The sequence below is a fragment of the Peromyscus californicus genome, unplaced genomic scaffold, assembly GCF_007827085.1.
Source record: "Peromyscus californicus insignis strain IS unplaced genomic scaffold, ASM782708v3 Scaffold_13__1_contigs__length_99412109, whole genome shotgun sequence".
Classification (NCBI taxonomy): Eukaryota; Metazoa; Chordata; class Mammalia; order Rodentia; family Cricetidae; genus Peromyscus; species Peromyscus californicus.
This window is the reverse complement of record NW_026294424.1, coordinates 4500682-4514444: the sequence shown is the minus strand read 5'-3', so window position 1 is coordinate 4514444 and position 13763 is coordinate 4500682.

The window sequence follows — 13763 nt, the reverse complement described above, 5'->3', positions numbered from 1 at the left end:
GGCTGAGTCAGGAGTCACCAACCAGACACAAAAGAAGCAAGATGTGAAGGCAGAACTGACGAAAGGTACCAAGCCACGTGGCTAAACATAAGAATTATGGGTTAGTTTAAGTGTAAGAGCTAGTCAGTAATAAGTCAGAGCTAATGGCTGAGCAGTTACAATTAATAGAAGCCTCTCTGTGTTTGCTTGGTGGACACAAGTGGGAAACATTTGTCCCGACTGCCAGCTGTCTGGGACACAGAAACTTCCAGCTACATAGATGAGTATTTTGCCTGAGTGTGTGTGTACTATGTGCGGGCCTATTGTCCGTGGAGGTCAGGAGAGTTCTGATCCCTTAGAACTTGAGTTAAAGATAGTTGTGGGCTGCCATGTAGTGCTGGGAATTGAACTCGGGGGCCTTTGCAAGAGTAATGAGTTCTTGTAACTGCTGAGCCAACTCAGCAGTCCCCTGTTTAAACTGTTTTATCAAGAACTTGCCAGGTGTAGTGGCACACACCTTTAATCCTAGAACTCTGGAGGCAGAGGTGGGCGGACCTCTGAGTTTGAGGCCAGCCTGGTGTTCAGAGCTAGTTCCAGGACAGCCAGGGCTACACAGAGAAACCTGTTTTGGGATCTGGAAAGATGGCTCAGTAGTTAAGGATGCTTGTTGGTCTTGAAGAGTACTAGAGTTTAGTTTCTGGCACTCAAAAAGGGTGGCTCAAAATCATCTTTTCCTCCAACTCCAGGTGATCTGATACCCTCTTGGATTCTTTAGGCAACCACACACGTGCAGATATAAACAATTTTTTTAAATTATGTTGCCTACCAGTAGTGATACATGCCTTGAATCCCAACACTTAAGGACAGAGGCAGGCAAATCTCTTGAGTTCAAGGCCAACCCGGTCTACAGAGCAAGTTATAGTACAGCCAAGGCTACACAAGAAATCCTGTCTTGAAAAACAATATTTATGTACATGTGCCTGTTTATACCATGAACATGTGGGTGCACACAGCTGGAAGAGGGTATGAGATGATCTGGAATTGGAGTTAATGTAGGAAGTTGTGAGCCACCAGATACTAGTACTAGAACTCCAACCTGGGTCCTTTGTAAGGTCTTTTGACCCATTTCTGCACTACATTAAAGAAGTATATTTTGTGGATAGGCAAGATCCTGCAATGGGTAAAGACACTTGCCTCTGAGACTGGCAACCTAACCTTACTATTCGGGTAGAAAGGGGGATCGCCTCTGAACAAGTTGTCCTCAGACCTTCATGAGCATGCCCCACACACACCACTTTAACAATGACAAGAGTGTTTGTTATGGGTTCTTGTCAACACAAATGGGGTTCTTTTCCTGTGTCTTTCCCATCAGCAGTTCTGATTCGATCTAGTAAGGCAGGTGTAGTCGGAGTTATCTCCAGTCCCACCTGGGCCGGCAGCCATTCAGACTCAAACACACAGGCGCTTAATAGTATTTAAACTGTTTGGCCTAATGGCTCAGGCTTTTTGTTATCTAGTTCTTATATCTTAACCCATTTCTATAAATTTATACCTTGCCATGTGGCTTGTGGCTTACTGGTATCTTAAATTATGCTTCTTCTGGTGGCGGCTGCCTTCGTCTCTCTGCCTCAGTCTTCCACTTCCCAGAATTCTTCCTCCTTGTCCTACCTATACTTCCTGCCTGGCTACTGGCCAATCAGCACTTTATCAATCATCCACAGCAAAGCAGGGCCTATCAAAGTCAGTTTAATGTCACTAATCCAGAAATAAGAGATGCCCCCAACATTGAAAATGCACCAGCATCGTACACGTGGAAAATCACACAACCTCACTTGGTCTCAACCTGGGGAAGTGGAGTCAGGAGCTGGGGGCTATGCTGGCAGTGTTTCTCAACCTGTAGGTCATGATTCCTTTGAAGATTGACATTTTACAGGGGTTGCCTAAGACCATTGGTAAACATTTACAGGTCATAGCAGTGGCAAAATTACAGTCAGGAGGTAGCAATGAATAATTTTATGATTGGTGGTCACCACAACATGAAAAACTATTACAGTTGTGGCATTAGGAAGGTTGAGAGCCACTGGCCGGATGAGCCTAGTTGGTGAGCTGCAGGCCAGTGGGTTATCCTGTCAGTGTGAATAGTGTTCCCAAGGATGACGCTTGCAGTTGTCCTCTGACTTCCACGTACATATGTGTACTGGCCAACTTGTTTTTTTTTTAAGTTTGGTACAAACCTGAATCAGGGTAGAGTTCAAAACTACAAAATGGGACACTGCCCCCCTCCCAAAAGTGAGTTCTGCAAAAAATGAAATAATGGCATTCTGTGTGTATGAGCTTAGGATGCATGGACATGAGTGTGTGTGTATGTGAGAGAGAGACATGAGGTACCCTTAGAGGGATGTATATTGAGTGCTTCTCTCTAACACAATCCACCTTACTGCCTTGAGACAAGGTGTCTCAGAAGCTTGGATTTTAACTAGGCTGGCTGGACAGCAAGCTGGATCTGTCTGTTGCTGCCCCAACCCCCATTGCAATGCTGGGGTTATAAGCATGTGTACAGCCATGCCAATGGGTATTGGTTCCCAGGTCCTCATGCTTACATAGCAAGTTCTCTGACACTGAGCTATCTCCTCCCAGTACTGGATCAGATTCTGTAAAATCCTTTGAAGGGGAAACAGATAGGAGATATTCACGATCTTGGATTTAGTGGACAGTAAGTGCCCCGGCGCAAATGGAAAAACAGGTAAGTTACACTTAACATTAGATTAAAACCTGTTATCAGGCCGGGCAGCAGTGGCACATGCCTTTAATCCAGCACTTGGGAGGCAGAGCCAGGCTCTGTGAGTTCGAGGCAGCCTTGTCTACAGAGCGAGATCCAGGACAGGCTCTAAAACTACACAGAGAAACCCTGTCTTGAAAAACAAACAAAAACCTGTATCAGATGGGCATGGTGATGCATGCCCGAAGCACTGTGGTGGGAGGGCAGAGGGACAGAGGTAGGCAGGTAAGTTCAAAGGCCAACCTGGTAACAAAGCTGCTCTACAAAGGGAGTTTCAGGATAGCCAAGGCTGTTAATAAAGAAACCTTGTCTCAAAGAAAAAAAACCTATATCAAAGGTACTACCAATAGAATGAAAAATGAGCTGGGAGTTGGCACAACAGTTAGGAGCAATGCCTGCTTTATCAGAGCACCTGAGTTCAACTTCTATCGCCCACATCCGGCAGATCACATCTGTAAGTCCAGTTCCAGGGGACTTGACATCTCTGACCTCCGCAGGCCCCACCCAGTGCTTGTGTATGTGCAGTATATACATGCAGACATACACATAATTTAGTGAAAAGGCAAAAATGTTTATTTGGAGTGTTGGTACACACCTGCAATCCTAGTACTTGAGTCAGATGGGAGGACCACCACAAGTTGAAGGGCAGCCTGGTCTACATAGTTCCAGGCCAATTTGGACTACAGTACAACCTTGTCCCAAAATAAAAAGGCAAGTTATCTATTTAATAAGGATCAATATCTAGAACATGTAACAACTAAAAAAGAGATGGACAAAGGAGCTGAAGAGAGATGACTTGGTAGTTAAGGGTACTTGAGCAAGCATGAGGACCTGCATTCAGATCTTATCACCCACATAAATAGGTAGAAATGTCCATGTGCCTATAATCCTAATGCTGTGCTAGACAGGCACAGGAGTCTGAGGCTTGCCAGCTGTCATGTCTTGCTCCAAGTTCAATGAGAGACTTTATCTCAAGCCAATAAGGTGGAGAGTGTGGAGGATACCTGACATCATCTGGCCTCTTCATGTATGCACAGGCATGGCACCCACATACATGTAACACACATACCACATATATAAAAACTGATGGTGGCACACGCCTTTAATCCCAGCACTCAGCAGAGACACTTGGATCTCTGAGTTCCAGGCCAGCCTGTCTACAGAGCTAGTTCTAGGACAGCCAAGGCTGAGTAGTAGTGAGTCTTTCTTTGTCCCACCAGCCAGCTCCCAAATAAATGAGATGGAGACTTCTTATTAATTATGAAAGGTTGGCCAATAGCTTAGACTTACTTCTAACTAGCTCTTATAACTTAAACCATTTCTATTAATTTACGTGCTGCCACATGGTTCATGGCTTGTTACCTCATCTGCTACATGTCATGTTTCCTGTGTCCAGTGGGTGTCTCCTGTTGCATGAATCCTAAATGGTCTTATAATAAAACCCTGGAGTGAGATATCAGGGTGAAAGCTGGGATATCAGAGAAGCAGAGCAAGGCACAGCTACCACTCTTACCTCACCAACTCCTCTGTCTGAAAGAGCCGGAGTTCCTGTCTCCTCCGCGCAGCCATATCACTTACTGTCTCAACCTTCCCAGTACTAGAATTAAAGGTGTGTGATCCCAAGTACTAGAATTAAAAGTGTGTGCCACCACTGCCTGGCTCTGTTTCTCTTTTAGACTGGATTAATCTCATGTAGCCCAGTGTGGCCTTGAACTTGCAGAGATCTGTCTGCCTCTGCCTCCCAAGTGCTAGGATTAAAGGTGTTTGCCACCGCTGTCTATAACTTCTATGGCCAACTGTGGCTAGCTCTGTCCTCTGATCTTCAGGCAAGCTTTTATTTCTTAGATTACAAGCAATATATCACCACATTTCTCCTTTTTTGTCTAAAATAATAAAAGGTTATATATTTTCTTAATAACTAATATAAGAAAAACTATGTAGTAATTATATACAATATATACAGTCAAGAATTAATAATGTCCAGTCCATTAACAGTTAAATTCAGAAAAAAATACTCCATTATTTATCATATTTTGGTGAATCCAAAATGTTGTACCTAATTCACTTTCTATCCTAACTTGTATTACCAACCCAAAACTCTATTTTGATGTCTTTTAAACTTATACACTTTACACCTCTTTAATGAGTTTCTTTTCTGAATTTGTTAATAAGGAAAACTATAACTATCTAGTCTTCAACTCCCTCAGAGACCTTAGAAAGAAATAATATTACCTGAGTAAGTAGGAAGTGTAAGCAAAAAAAAATTTTTTTTAAGATTTATTTATTTATTATGTATAGTGTTCTGTCTGCATGTATGCCTGCAGGGCAGAACTCATTACAGATGGTTGTAAGCCACCATGTGGTTGCTGAGAATTGAACCCAGAACCTTTGGAAGAACAGCCAGTGCTCTTAACCACTGAGCCATCTGTCCAGCCCAAAGCGGGATATTCTTGTCTTGGCAAGGTTCGGCAGTCCTTTTTTGTGTCCTGCTTCTCCCATTTGGACAGCATACTGTCAGCAGTTGAGGTAAGGGCAGTTTATTGCCCAGTGGCTAACTTTTGTGACAAAAAAAGTAAGCTCCACATGGAGTTTCTTCAGTGCCCATCATCATCTCTGAAGTAAAATGGTGCTGCCAGGAGCAGACATGTCTCATTGTCATAAAAACAAAAAAGAATCTATGTTATTAAAACATCTTAAGGGCTGGCTCAGAGGTTTTTATGATTTATTTATTTATTCTGTTTACAGTGTTTTATTTGCATGTATGCCTGCAGGCGAGAAGAGGGCGCCAGGTCTCATTAGAGATGGTTGTGAGCCACCATGTGGTTGCTGGGAATCGAACTCAGGACCTCTGGAAGAACAGCCAGTGCTCTTAACCTCTGAGCCATCTCTCCAGCCCATAAATAAATCTTAAAAAAAAAAAAAAAAAAAAAAAAAAAAAAAAAAAAAAGCCTGGCGGTGGTGGCACATGCCTTTAATCCCAGCACTCAGGAGGCAGAGCCAGGCGGATCTCTGTGAATTCGAGGCCTGCCTAGGCTACCAAGTGAGTTCCAGGAAAGGCGCAAAGCTACACGGAGAAACCCTGTCTCAAAAAAACTAAAAAAAAAAAAAAAACTTAAATGCCATATTCTATAGATCTCTGAAGTGTTTGAAGATGTCCTGTCTTTCTAAAATATCTGTTTGACTTTGAAAACATACCTAACGTGACTACAAGTTCAATTGTAATAGGTGACTAACTGCTAACCTGCATTTCTTTATATCCTAAATAGTTTGTAATAATAACTTTTAAGGACTAGTAATTACTAGCATTACATTGTTAAATGAAGTGTATAGGTACAATACCTTGAACAAGAGTAGAAATATATGTACTGTATATTCTAACAAAATTAATTCAACTTTGTATCAATATACAAAGACCCATATCAATGTAAAATATCTAAAATGTCTAAAAACTGCAATTGCTTTTTAAAAGTAGATTCAATAATCCACCGTTTTAATCTTATCATATCTATATCCTCCCTTTTTTCTTTTCAGAGTAGATTTAATAATCTATCATATCTATATCCTCTTTTTTAAAAACAAGAACCCTGAATCTAATCACCTTTGTTTAGCTTTTTACCTGACCATTACCAGTAACAACTTGTAACCAACTACCCTAAACAATGACAAATATCCATAACCCATTAAAAGACCAAAAATCTCCCACTCCACCTCTTGGGATTGTGGGTGTTATGTTGTTAAATTACTTCCTGCTGTATGGTGGGGTGACAGCATCTTTAGGGGATCCTGAAAAGAAAAATTTGGGGTTAATTGTCAAGTCCTAGGAGAGAGAGCTATATCATTTGTTGTCCAGTCTCTACATAATGGGAAAGTGCAGGGCTTGTCTCAAGTCCTGGCTAGAGTAGTCTGTGAGGCTGGATCATCTCAGCTAGCCATCTCAAAATTGTCCTGAGCAGTTTGTAGTCCAAAGCCAATCTTTGGGTGGTGTTTGTCACCTTAGTGAAGTTATCATAGTCCGTATGTAATCATTGTTGTGGGGTCCCATCATCCTTTTGGAGATTTCAGAAATTGCATTAGGTCAGATTATTCCTTTTCTTGGTAATATTTTCTGAATACTTTTCCCTTCTTTGATGCTTATTTGTCTAAAGGTCTTTAAATTCTTCAAGATGGTTGTTTTTATTTTCCTGAAAAGACAAAAACAAAACCCTTCCCCAATCTTAACTTTGGGAAGGTTCCAAATCTAATCTTTATCAATTTTGATTTATGGTTTATACTTAAATTTTTGTTTTATTTTCTAAGCTGTTCTATAATCCAGAGCAGTATGGTTTCTTACAACAGGCATTAGGTTCTTTAATTGCTCTGGGAAGGAGTTTCTTCCACGATGACAGGAAAGGACTGAACGGAATTTGACATGGGGGCCTTTGAGAGGCCCCCTCAGGGTGTTTCCCTATGGCAAAGGCAAGGGATTACCTTGTCTGTTCCTTGTTGATTTACATTCATTAGTCCAGTGTCTGCTTTGCCACACCTTCTGCATAATCCAGAAGGGAGGGGTGTTCTGTTGGGATTATTCCTTGAAAAAACATTGTTTCTAGGAACATCCTGCTTACAGTCCCTTCTTAGGTGACCTTGTTTACCATAATTGAAACATTTGACATTACTATTTTTCTTCAAACTTCTGGAAATCACCTCTCCTATCCATGCATCATTATAATCATGAGATTCAATATTGATTGTATCTTGGATCCATTTCTCCAGGGCCACTGATCTTGTCTTTAAAAGCCTAATTACCCTTTTGCATTGTGCGTTAGCATTTTCAAAAGCCAGAGATTCAGTTATTATTTGCCTAGCTTCTAAATTTGGAATCATTCTATTTACTGCAGAAGTCAATCACTGTACAAAATCAGTGAAGGTTTCTTTTGGGCCCTTTAAATGACTCAAATTTCTATCCTACTTCTTCAATTCTGTCCCAAGCATTCAAGGCTACTGTGCATCATAAAGCCAGGGTGTGGTCATCATATAGAGATTGTGTTTGTACATCAGCATAATCTCCCTCTCCAAGCAGTTGGTCCTGGGGGATTTCCATACTTCTAGCCCTACTTCATTGTTCAGTGGTCTTAACCTCATCTTTCTACCAGGTCCTCCATTGTAATTGGGGACCAGCCTCCAAGACTCCTGTAACCAAATCTCTCCAGTCTTGAGGGATAATTCTATTACAAGTTGACCATGAGTTTAACGTCTGCTTCACAAAAGGTGAGTGCATGCTGTATGAGACTATTGTTTCCTCGAATCTCCTCAAATCTAGCATTTGTACAGGAGTCCATTCAACTCATACACAGTCTGGGGGATATGTATCATTTGACAGTTCCTGTAAGGTTACTGGATAAGTTAAAGTTGTAGGCTGTTTCCCTGTAACCTTATAATGCAGTCCTGAGATTGGTTATCCTTTAAATTCCTCTGTCTAGGTCTGAATATCTCTATGATCTGTTTCAACAAGTTTTTCTAAAACTTTTATCTTGGCACTCATATTAACCAAACTTTTTAAATGATAAAACAGAAATGATCAAACAAATAATATTTATAATTGACATTACATAAATCCCATCAACATTAATTATCCTCTCATTTAATTGTTCTGTTTTCAAACCGTCTAATGCATTATCAAACAGAGACCAAACTCCTTCTATTATATTAATGTTTCCAGTTTCTTTCTTTTTTTTTTTTTTTAATTTTCAAGACAGGGTTTCTCTGTGTAGCTTTGCGCCTTTCCTGGAACTCACTCGGTAGCCCAGGCTGGCCTCGAACTCACAGAGATCTGCCTGCCTCTGCCTCCCAGTGCTAGGATTAAAGGTGTGCGCCACCACCGCCCGGCCTCCAATTTCTTAATGTGGGGAAAAAATTCTTTCTCTCTTTTTTTTAAAAACTAATTCCCCCTTTTAAGAAATCCCAATTGACTCACCAAATCTGCTGACAATGAAGATTCAGATGACAGTGAAGTGAGGCAGCTACCTAGTGTGGCAGCATCCCAAGGTGGGGATCCAGTGAAAGCCACAACCCACCAGGAGAGGGAAGAAACCAAAGAGCCAGCCATCTGCAGGGGGGAAGGTGGGAAAGTGGCTAAATCCTGTGGCTTTTGAAGCCCAAAAGCCTATGGAGTTTGCTGCAGATAGGCTGTAACAGAAACCTAGCTGGCAGGGTAGGGACTCTGGCGCAGGTGGGATGGAGACTTTAGCTGTGTGTAGCTCCGGCCTGTGTCAGTGGCTCCAAACCCACAGCCAAGTGGCTTCTTCATGAATTTGTGCCCCGAAAGTTGGATGCCAGATGTTGCATGAATCCTAAATGGTCTTACAATAAAACCCCAGAGCCAGATATCAGGGTGAGAGGACAGGTTTTGGAGAGAGAGAAATGGGGCTTTCACAGGAGCAAGCTGGAAGTTCCAGCCAAACATCCTGACCTCTTTGGGTATATGGGCACTGGTTCAAATGTGGCTTCTTCCTGCTGGTATGCCATGATGTGGGGAGAGGGAGTTGGGAGTCAGGGGCTCATGCTTAGCAGGAGGAATGGGTGAAGAAGCAATCAGTTAACTGTCATCCTGGAGACCTCAGTGTTGTGATATGGCGAGAGACAGATCTTGGCAAGTTTGAGCCAGGGTGCCCCATGGTGGGTGAGAGACAAGAGATGCCATGCAGACAGTACTCCGTGGAGAGTTTTATTGAGGGGAAGGGAGGAAAATAGAGAAAAGAGAGAGAGAGAGAGAGAGAGAGAGAGAGAGAGAGAGAGAGAGAGAGAGAGAGAGAGAGAGAGAGAGAGAGAGAGGAGGTGTACACCTAATGGAATGGAGAGAGGAAAGAAAGAGCAAAGTGGGAGGAGTCCTTTCTTAAAGGGAACATAGGATGGTATCAGGACACTGAGCAGGCCAGGGTATTATCTGTTTATTGGCCAGGATTCCAAGAACTGGGTCTGAATCCTAACACTCAGGTATCTGTTCCTGGAGGAAGCAGAGAAGGCAAGTTGCTCGGAGAAAAAAATAGATTATTACCACCAGCCCTATGAATGAAAGGGGCTAGCCATGGGAAGAGTGAAGATTGCCAGTAAGAATGGAATGGAGATGTGCCCTGGTTGTACAAAAGAGACAAAAGGTGAATGAGTAAAACACAAGAGCAGATAGGCCTTTCATGGGATATTCTGGAAAACTGGAGAGTGGAGGGTCCCAGTTGCTGGACAGACCATTTATCCTGGGTAGGTGCCCACTTGAGCCTGGAGAGGTGGTACCAGCACTGATGTCCCAGGAGCTTGGCAGCTAAAAGATCACAGTGTAGGGTCCTGTCCACCAAGGCTCTAGAGACTGAGGAGATATCTGCTTGAGGAGTACTCAGTGTCCCCCCTCCCCCGAGAGTGGGGCAGGCTCAGGAGCAGTAGGGTCCTTTGGCTTGAGGGCAGGGAGATGGCTGTCAGCATGTGAATGGAGAAGAGACCTTAGTGGGGAGAGGTAGGGTAGGTACCCGGCCAGTAGTGGGGTCTGGGCCAGGGGGGTGGTGGTTGAGAAGGAACAGCCTTCTGTTAAAGGAGCTCAAAAGGGCTCAGGCCTGTAGGAGAGTGTGGGACGGCCCAGAGGCAGTTAAGGACAATGGGGAGGAGGGAGGACTGAGACAACCTGATTTTAATGGAGAGCTTGGTGAATTGTTCGATGAGTCCTTTGGCCCTCTCAACCTTTCTTGAGGATTGTGGGTGGTAGGGGAGATGGAGTTTCCAGGAGATGTTGAGGGTTTCAGACATGAGCTTGATGACCCTGGAAGCTGTGTTTGGATGGTCTGTGGCATGCCAAATCGAGGGATGATGTGTTCAAGGAGTACCTGAACTCTGCTGTTTCCCTGGAGGTGGAGAATGCCTCTATCCATCCTATAAAGGTGTCAACAAGAGTTAGGAGATAGTGGACCTTTTCTTTTTCTTTTTTTTTTTTTTTTTTTTTTTTTTTTTGGTTTTTTGAGACAGGGTTTCTCTGTGTAGCTTTGCGCCTTTCCTGGAACTCACTTGGTAGCCCAGGCTGGCCTCGAACTCACAGAGATCCGTCTGGCTCTGCCTCCCAAGTGCTGGGATTAAAGGCGTGCGCCACCACCGCCCGGCGATAGTGGACCTTTTTATGCATATTTGTGGGTGAAGTCAACCTGCCAATCATTTTCCAGTTGGTGTCCTCGGAGCTGGTGTATCTGGAGGACCCTTGTGGGTTGGCCTTGGCACACATCGGGCAAGAGGAGTATACCTGTAAAATACAGACTTGAAGATGGTTGGGATCAAAGAGGGGCTCTAAGAAATGGAACAAAGCCTTGGGGCCTATATGTAAGGTTTGATGGATGTCTGAAATGATGGACAGTGCCTTGTCCTAGGGAGGATGAAGTGGTTATTTAAGTAGCACCATCCTTCTTTTGTCTGTGTGGCCCCTTTATTTAGGAGTTTCTCTCTCTCTCCTCTGGTTGGTAACAGGGCTGATAGGAGGGTGTCAAAAATAAAATATATCTAGTAGATCCAGTAGAGCTGGAGGCGAGTTTCCAGGCTACTGAGTCAGCCCTGGCATTGCCTAAGGTCACTGGGTCCTTGGAGGACTTATGTCCCTGGAATTGGATTATGACTACCTCTGCAGGGAGCTTGAGAGCCTCCAAGAGCTTGGCTATAAGAGGTCTGTTGACAGTGGGAGTATCCTTGGTAGTGAGGAAGCCCCTTTCCTTCCAAAGTACAGAATGGCTATGGACTATTAAAAAGGCATATTCAGAGTCAGTGTAGATATTAGCCCGTTAACACTTAGCTATCTGCCGCACTCTAGTCAAGGTGATTAAATTGGCCTTTTGTGACAAGATCCTCACTGGCAGGTGGGTTGCTTCAACCATTTTAGTGGAAGTGACCACTGCATAAGCTGCTTGGTGGTTTCCTGATCTGTCTATAGGAGAGCTTCCATCAACAAAGAGGGTGAGTTGGAGGTCTGTGAGGGGTTGGTCTAGGGGACCAGGCTGGGCTGTGGGAATGAGTGGGAGGAGGTATCAGAGGAGGGAGGGACAGAGAGGAGGGTTTCAGGGTTTAGAGCAGGGCTGGAGGCCAAGGTAATTTAGGGATTTTCTAGAAACAATAAATGAAAGACCTGAACCTGTGAGGGTCCAAGCAGGGAAAGACAGGAATGACTTAGAAAGTCTGAGAGGCAATGGGTGCAGTATACAGTGCTTGACTGAAACAGGGTGATCTTGAGGGTCTCCCGGGTGAGTTTGGCTGCTGCTGCTGCTAGGGTCCTCAAACATGGCTGCCATCCACACATAGTGGGGTCTAGTTGTTTGGACAGAAAAGCAACAGCCAGATTCAAAGGTCTAACTGGTTGAGCTAAAACCCTGGAGGCCACTCCCACCTTTTCATCTGTAAAGAGGTGGTAAGGTTAGGTGGAGTCTGGCAGAACTAAGGTGGGGTCCATTAGGAGAGCATCTCATAGTAAAGAGAAGTGGTGGCAGATGGTGGCTGGGTGGGTGAAGGGCCCTGTGGGGGGCGTCTCTCTGGCTGCCTGGTACAGGGGCTTGGCCATGATGGCAAAGTTAGGGATCCAGTGATGGAAGAATCCCATCAGGCCTCAAAATGAGAGAATCTGGAAGATGGGAGTCAGAAGATAATGTGAGGGCCAAGGAGAGGGTGGTCCCAAAGTGGCTGAGGATATCACAGCCATGTAAAGGTACAGGACAAATGGGTATGATTAGAGAAGAGTGTGGGAAGAATCACCTTGCAAGAATGCAGGGAAGTGGCAAGGTGGAAAAGAGGGGGTCCCATCCTCCCCCGTGACAGAAACTGGTAAGGGAACTGTGGGACCCAAGTGAGAGGTCAAGACAGAAAAGGTAGCTCCTGTGTCCACCAGAAAGGTGATGGACTTACCCGTAACCTGGATCATTACCCTAGGTGATGGGAGTCTCCAAGTCTGAGTGGCATCAGTCCTCTGCCAGGCTGAGGAGCTCAAAGGCTGGAAGAGTCTCAGATGCCTGTGCTGGTGGGACTGGACCTCATGGCATGGCATAGAGAATGAGCCCGGATGGGGGCATTCTGACTTCCAGTGGCCAGGCTTACTGAGGGTTAGATCAGTAGTCGCTGTAAGGGAGAATAGGCATGTGCTGGGCATGAAGTAGCTGGCCTCTCCAGCTCTAACTCCCACGTTGTAACCAATGTTAGGACAGGACATTTACACAGTTTAGGGTGGGAGAGCAGACCAAAACAACAAAGAGAATAGATCTGTTGCGGGTGGATAGAATCCCAGCATGGCCAGACCAAATGCCAAGAGAGCCTAGTGAGTAAAATAGGCAAAGTGGGTACCATTTGGTGGGCCCTTCCAAGGTATGCCACTAAGAGAACACACCATGAACAACAGAGTTAGTGCAAGAAGTTTACTGGGAAATGGGGAGAGTGAAAGAGCAAAAGGCCATATCAAAGTGGAGACATGAGAGAGGTAGGTAGACAGACAGAGAACAGGGAAGAGGGAGAGGTGAGAGTGCAAAGCTCAAAATCCCTGGACAAGGGAGCTCAAACCATATCATATGGTGCGAGACAGCCCCAATTTGGATAAATTTTGTAGTTGACAACCCAGGGGTGATTGAGGATTGGTGTTAGACTCAGCATTGCCCATTTCCAAGTCTGTGCCAGAGACTGAACACTAGAGTGAGGTGTCCCCTGAAATAGCCTGGGGTTGAGCAGTGAGGGTAGTCTTTGGGTAGGATGTCTTCTCCACAAAAGTCCCTGAGAAACAAAAACGGATTTTGCTCTGGAAAATGGTTGGGCTTGCCCTGGTCTAGCCTCAGCTTGGCAGAAGATCTCAGAGGTCTTGACTCAGAAGAGGTCTTGACCCAGAAGAGATACCTGGTAGGTAGTGGCTTAGAAATGGATGACTTATCCCAAGTGAAAAGTTGATCCCATCTGTCAGAGAGGAAGATAAAGGGAGAGGAGTGCCCCTTCTAATGTGGCCAGGGGACTGGTCCACCTGGCAGGAAGGCTCAGT